Genomic DNA, 7,175 nt, shown 5'->3' on the forward strand with positions numbered 1-7,175 from the left:
CCAATTCTGTTTCCTTTCTTCTTTTGCTTCCTGTGTCTATCCTGTTTTCCCATCTGAATGAGAATTAAGCATCTTGCATAGGGCCATGTGGATTCCTTCATAAGAGGAGGAGAGACAGTCCCTGGAATTATTTTGGTTGCCTGCCCCTTGTTCATGTCTCCTTGGAGGGGAGACCTAGCAACCCACAGAGAAAGAGGATCCAGACAGTCCTAATGGTACCTGTAAGGATAGGGTCAGACAGTATAAGAGGAGGACTTCGACAATCAATGGACTGTGGAAGAGGGATAGGCGAGGAAGAGAGAGGGAGGGTGGGACCAGGAGGAGATGAGGAAGGGAGCTACAAGTGGGTTACAATATGAATAGATTGTTAACAACAACAATAATAATATAATATGAAAATAATGGATATAAAGAAACATATTGATATAAAAATTTATTGAATAATTCATTCTCTTTTTAATAGAAAGATTTTAATGAAAACTAATATACACAAGTTCATATTTTTCATTATTTTGTCAATTTAACTTTTATTAAAACTAAAAGACAGTGCATTTTCTTAAAAGACAGTTAAACTTGAATCATTTACAGAATACAAAGTATGTACTTATGAATATTTTAAGTGATATATATGGCATTATTAATTCTAAAGAATAACAGTAGCAAAAATGTGGACACTAGGATGATTAGAGTGTTTATTCTTGAATGTTTTAATCAGAATATATTTATATATTCATTTAAACTCTGTCTACATTTTTCAAAATATAAACTTTCTATGCTTATGTTTTAAAACATATTTTACATTATTTAATAGGCTTTCACACAATGTAGCTTCTAAACATAAATACAAAATTAATAAAATGTCTACGCAGTGTATTTACAGGCATTCAGCATTTCTTTGTTTTTTAACTTGTCATGGCTAATATATTTTCTTTTTATCTTTTTTATTATTTATTACAGTTTATTCACTTTGTATCCCAGATGTAGCCTCCTCCCTCATCTCCTTCTAATCCCATTCTTTCTCCCTCTCCCTCTCATGCTCTTCTGATAGGGAGGTCCTCCTCCCTTTCAGTCTGACTCTAGCCTATCAGGTCTCATCAAGGCTGGCTACATCACCTTCCTATGTGGCCTGGCAAGGCTGCCTCTGCCCCCCAGAGAGAGGTGATCAAAGAGTAAGCTTCTGAGTCCATGTTAGAGACAACCCCTGCTCTCCTTACTAGGGAATCCTCATGGAGACTGAGCTGCCTAAGGTCAACATCTGAGCAAGGGATCTAGGTCCTCTCCATGCATGGTCCTTGGTTGGAGTTTAAAAAATTAATACTACTATTTTATTTTTAAAATAGCCAGATACTAATTTCTTTCTATTTCTTAGTCTTAGGGGTCAGCTGATTAAATGTCAGCACAAGAGTTGTATCGTCATGCATCAGTGGCATAAGTTGCAGTCTATCAAGGTTTTTCCCCAAGCTCCGTGGCAATTATTTAGTGGAGTAGTCAATGCTTCCATAATTTGATGAAGTTAGTCTATATAAATCTTAAAATAAATGATTAACTTTCTACAAGTTGAATATCTGATCATAGATTTATTATCTCAAATATTTCAGTATAGTGATTAAAGCACTATGTTTGAGTTATTCTAGGTTTAATCTATCTTTACCTTCAGTAGAATTAATTGTTTAAATGAATTGGCCACTCTTACTTGGCAGGCAGAACTGATTCATTCCTGGTGAAACATAATAAGTCAGACCACAGTACCAGTTTGAATATTTTATCAGACATAATAGCTCAGATTAACCGTGACTTAATAGAAGAACTGAACAGAAAAACAACCCTATTTGGGAAGACTGTAATGTTTATTTTATTATGATTGATGTTCTTATTTATAGCTTAATAAAATTGTTATTTTGATATCAATTTTTTAGTTCTTTGAAGAACTGAAGTATTATTTATTGCATAATCAGTGACATTGTCTTAATATTTTTAAAATAAATGGTTAAGTATTATTTATACAACCACACTGATTTTTCTTTAATTTTGAGCTTTTAATTCAATTACAATATTACTCTCTTACCTTTCCTCACTCCAAAATGTCACACATACCTGCTTCGAAAATGTGGCACTCGGTTATTTTAAGTGTTATGAAAGACATGTAAGTATTTTATATTCAAAAATATTCTTAAATAAAAATTGTTGAGTCTGTGTAATGTTATTTGTATGTAGTTTTCAGGGTTAATGGGTGGCACTGGACAAAAATAAACAGACAAACAAATAAATAAATAAAATGTAAGTTCTTTTTTCTGGGGAGGACCTCTTCTCCCTCCCTCAGATTTCTTTACTTGGTTAAGATTGTTTGTATACTATTGAGTCCTCATGCACTAGGATTTGTCATATTTAGTATGACATGTTCACTGATGTCGTTCTTCTCCAACTTATATATGAGTAGCCGTGTGGATAAGACTTTTACAGGTATAGATTCTAATGTTACCAGGAAATAGAATATCATAGTAAATCTCCTAAACCTCTAGCCTTTACAGTCTTTCTTATACAATATTTCTAATGCCTTAGGTTTAGGAGCGTTTTGTAGATACACCCATAGCAACTGGTCTATACACCTTCACACATAATTTCTGTATCCCTTCCTCAGTTGAGGGGCATCTGGGTTGTTTCCAGGTTCTGGCTATTACAAATAAAGCTGTTCATGGTTGAACAAATGTCCTTGTTATGTACTTGAGCATCTTTTGGATGTATGCTTAGGAGTGGTATAGCTGATCTCCTCTGTAAGCTCGCAGTAAGTCTGGTTTGAGTTACAAAGATTTTCTGCATTTTGTCAAAAGCCTTGATAATTCACATAGTCATCTAACCTGTTGTGTTTAAATTATATTGTTTCCTAATAATCAACCACTGCCTCTGCCTTTTACATTCTCTCCCTTCATTAATGATCTTTGATCTTCAGAGGAAGGCATATAATACATATATATATATATATATGATATATATCGTATATATGAGGTATATAGTGTATATATTTATATTTAATTTGGGCTGAGCATTTCACAAGTATTTATTTACGATGATAATCGTTTGTGGGGCATTGTAGGGCAGTTTTTTGGGAGTGGGGGCTGTAAGGACAGCAGAGTCAGAATGAGTTACTTGGAAATCATACTCTGGAAACCTGCTTCAGAGTGCAGCTCTAGTTTAATGCAGTTCACAAATGACTGGATCATACATGGACTATCATCCATTGGGTCTGAATGGTGTGCAACCTGCTTTATATGACAGCATACTGGAGGGATAGCATGTTCGGGCAGTGTGTCTGTGGACAAAGGGTAGGGAGCAGGCAACATACTGGGCTTGACATTATTCTAAGAGTTTCTGGTGTGCCTAGGACTTCATTACATGTCCTCTAGTATACTGGAAACTCAAGTCTGCTTGATGCTTGATGTCCTGAAAAATGATAGATTAAGAGAATTTTAATTTTTCTGAATATATAAAATGCATGGGTATCTCATCAATATACAAATTTACTGTATATTTGTCTCTAATAAATTCCAAATTATTAAATGTATTTAAATAAATAATTAGCAGCAAGTGTTAGATTTGTATATGTGTTGTCTATTTCTGTACATTTGTAGTTACATAAAAATTTATTAGGTTAAGTTTATTAGCTTTTCCTGGGTGAGCCCCATAACAACAATTAAAGAAAAAAAAAGAGGCTAGAAATATCAGTGAGAGCAAGGGGGGAGAGTGGAAAGCAGAGGGCAAAATAATGCAATTATATTACTTATTAAAAATATTATAACCACTGCACAGATGTACCCCATGGCAGTTTAGTGTCCAAGAGGGTTACATAGTAATGGGAAGAGAGACTGCCTCTGACATAATCTGATTGGCCTGCTCGTTGATCACCTCCCTCTGAGGGGGGAGCAGCCTTACCAGGCCACAGAAGATGACAATGCAGCCACTCCTGATGTGATCTGATAGACTAAGATCAGAAGGAAGGAGAGGAAAACCTCCCTTATCAGTGGACTTGGGGAGAGTCATGCTTGAAGAAGGGGGAGAGGAGGGTGGGACCGGGAGGGGAGGAGGGAAGGGCTTATGGGGGTATACAAAGTCAATAAAGTGCAATTAAGAAAATAAAATAAAATTAAAATATTATAAAAATTTCACCAGGGAAACAGTTCTGCCAGTGGAAAATAATTTAAGAATACCCACTCTAGATTTAGCAAAATTAAGAAGATTCATTTAGTTCTAAACTTTCAGAAAGCAACCCAACCCTGCTGGTTCTTTATATTCATTCCATGAAAACCATGTAGAACATTTGACCCATGTAACAGTGCTGTAACACACTTGTCTTGCCTTGTTTCATGCTCAGTTGGGAATACGGCACAGAAGTTGTACATTCTTCTTTGTGTGAATCAGAGCATTCCTTGCTGCAAAGATATATTATTTATGATGACAGAACTTCAGGACTTGCAAAAGATAGTGTCTGCTAAAATTATAAACCACTTCTTAGTAGTTTTTCTTGTTGTCGATTTTTCTGTCTTTCCAATGGTTTTCAACATTCCTAATGCTGCAAACCTTTGTGTTTCACATTTTGCAGTCACCACAAACCATAAATTTACTTTTGTTGCTACTTCATAACTGTAATTTTGCTACTGTTACGAATTATATAATATCTGTGAATATGTGAATATGAATTGTATAAAATCTGTGTTTTCCAATGGTCTGAAGTGACCTCTGTAAAAGAGTTGTTTGACTCCAAAGGGATTGTTACCAACCTGTTGAGAATGACTGCTTTAGTCCTTCAATATTTACCTGAAATTCTCATTTAGAAATTTTTTTTCACTTTTTTTTTAACTTTTATTAATTACACCCTATTTACTTTGTATTCCCCCATTAACCCCCATCCTTCACTCCTAATCCCACCTTCTCATTTAGGAATTTTTAACTTTTTTTATTTAATTGTTTTTATGTCTATTTTATTACGTTAGTTACCATTTAAATCTGACATTGTTTAAGCTGTTCCTTAATTCTTTACAGAACTTGAAAAAACAATTCTCAATTTCATGTGGTAAAAGAAAAAATTCGGAATTGTTAAAACAATCATGTACAACAAAAGATCATCTGGAGGTATCTCCATCTCTAATCTCAAGTTGTACTACAGAGCAATAGTAATAAAAACTGCATGATATTGGCATAGAAACAGAAAGGTGGATCAATGGAATCAAGTAGACGACAGAGAAATAAAGCCACACACTTGTGGACACCTGATTTTTTACATAGAAGTCAAAACCATACAGTGGAAAAAAAGGAAGCATCTACAACAAATGGTGCTGGTCTAACTTGATGTCTACATGTAAAAAAAAATGAAAATAGATTCATATTTATCACCCTGCACAAAAGTAAAGTCCAAGTAGATCAAAGACCTCAACATAAAACCAGATACAGTAAACCTGTTAGAAAAAAAAAATAGTGGTGAAGATACTTAATCTCATTGACACAGGAGATAACTTCCTGAACAGAACACCAACAGCACAGGCTCTAAGATTATCAATAAATAGGACCTCATGAAACTGAAAAGCTTCTGTAAAGCAAAGGACAGAGTCATCAGAACAAAACAATAGCCTCCAGACTGGGAAAGGATCTTCACCAAATCTATATTTTACAGAGGGCTAATATCCAGAATATATAAAGAACTCAAGAAGTTAAAAAGCAACATATCAAGTAATGCAATGAAAAAAATGGGGTACAGAGCTAAACAGAGAATTCTCAATACAGAATATCAAATGTCAGTGAAACACTTAGAGAAATGCCCAATGTCCTTAGTAATCACAGAAATGCAAATCAAAATGACCCTGACATTTCACCTTTCACCCATCAGAATGGCTAAAATTAAAAACTCAAGTGACCGAATATGCTTGAGAGGATGTGAAGAAAGGGGAACCCTCCTCCATTGCTGGTGGGCATGTAAACCTTTACACCCACTTTGGAAATCAATCTGGAGCTTTCTCAGATAATTAAGAATAGTGCTACCTCAAAATCCAGTTATACCGCTCCTAGGCATATATTCAATGTATTTCAATATTGGTAGGAGGGTTTTTTTGTTTGTTTGTTTTTGTTTTTGTTTTGTTTTGTTTTGTTTTTTTCAGTTTAGGTCCTAATGATATTTTGATGTATCCCAATCTTTTTCTCCTTCTGCTTTAGCAATTGTAATCAATGAATTCTACAGTAAACTCTGGCTCCCTTTTCCTCTAAGTAATGAAGAATGTGACATATATCTCTAAATAATGAAGGTTGGGACATACACTGCGATGTTTCATGCCCAGATGTCAATAATGGCTTGTTAAATATAGAAAATAAAGTTTTTCTTCAATGATTCGATAGGATTGAAACTCAGAAGGAGTTTGGGATACACAAGCAATTCATTAGTAGAAATATATCAGATCTTTCTCAGGTCTTATTCATTTATTTAAATTTTTATTAACCTTAAAAATTTAATCTGAAGCCATTGTTTTTCACTATAATAATTATCATCGTAAAAATGATCAGTGTCAAAAAATAAATATTCAAAAAATCTTTTTTCATAACATTATTGATGACTTTGAAAAGCAAGATAAAAAATATGACAGTGTAATGTGAGGAGTTTAATGAATGGGGGTCAGTTAAGGAGCTGAGAAGAGGATGGCAAGCAAAATTGGATAGAATATAGGGTCTGAAAAGTTTCTATCAGTAAAAAAAAATATGTAAAAAGAAAATATGCATTATAGAGATGGATGCTATGATATGGAATCCAATGCCAGAAGCAGTCCCAAATAATTATGATAGGCTCTTGCTCTTCTGAAACTTACACCATAAGAGACCTACTTTCACTACTCATTCTGAAAGCTGCCAAGGACATCATGATTCTAGCTGAGATTATACTAGGAAACTTTGCAACTTCTCTCCTTTAATTAAAAGTGCTGATGTTGATGGTTTAAGGTTTAACACCTTAACTTAAGCTTAAAATCTAAAAACAGGAATTGATTGCGTGCAAAATTATTATAGGGACAACACAGTCTCATGTAAAGAAATTTTAATCCAGCAAGATGGCTGATGAGGAAAGAAATCACATCCAAAGACCTAGGTTTATAATCTGGCTGGAATATTGACACACCTTTATATAAATATTCATATATATATAT

The sequence above is a fragment of the Psammomys obesus genome, unplaced genomic scaffold (assembly GCF_907164565.1).
Source record: "Psammomys obesus unplaced genomic scaffold, mPsaObe1.curated_primary_1811, whole genome shotgun sequence".
In the NCBI taxonomy this organism is placed as follows: domain Eukaryota; kingdom Metazoa; phylum Chordata; class Mammalia; order Rodentia; family Muridae; genus Psammomys; species Psammomys obesus.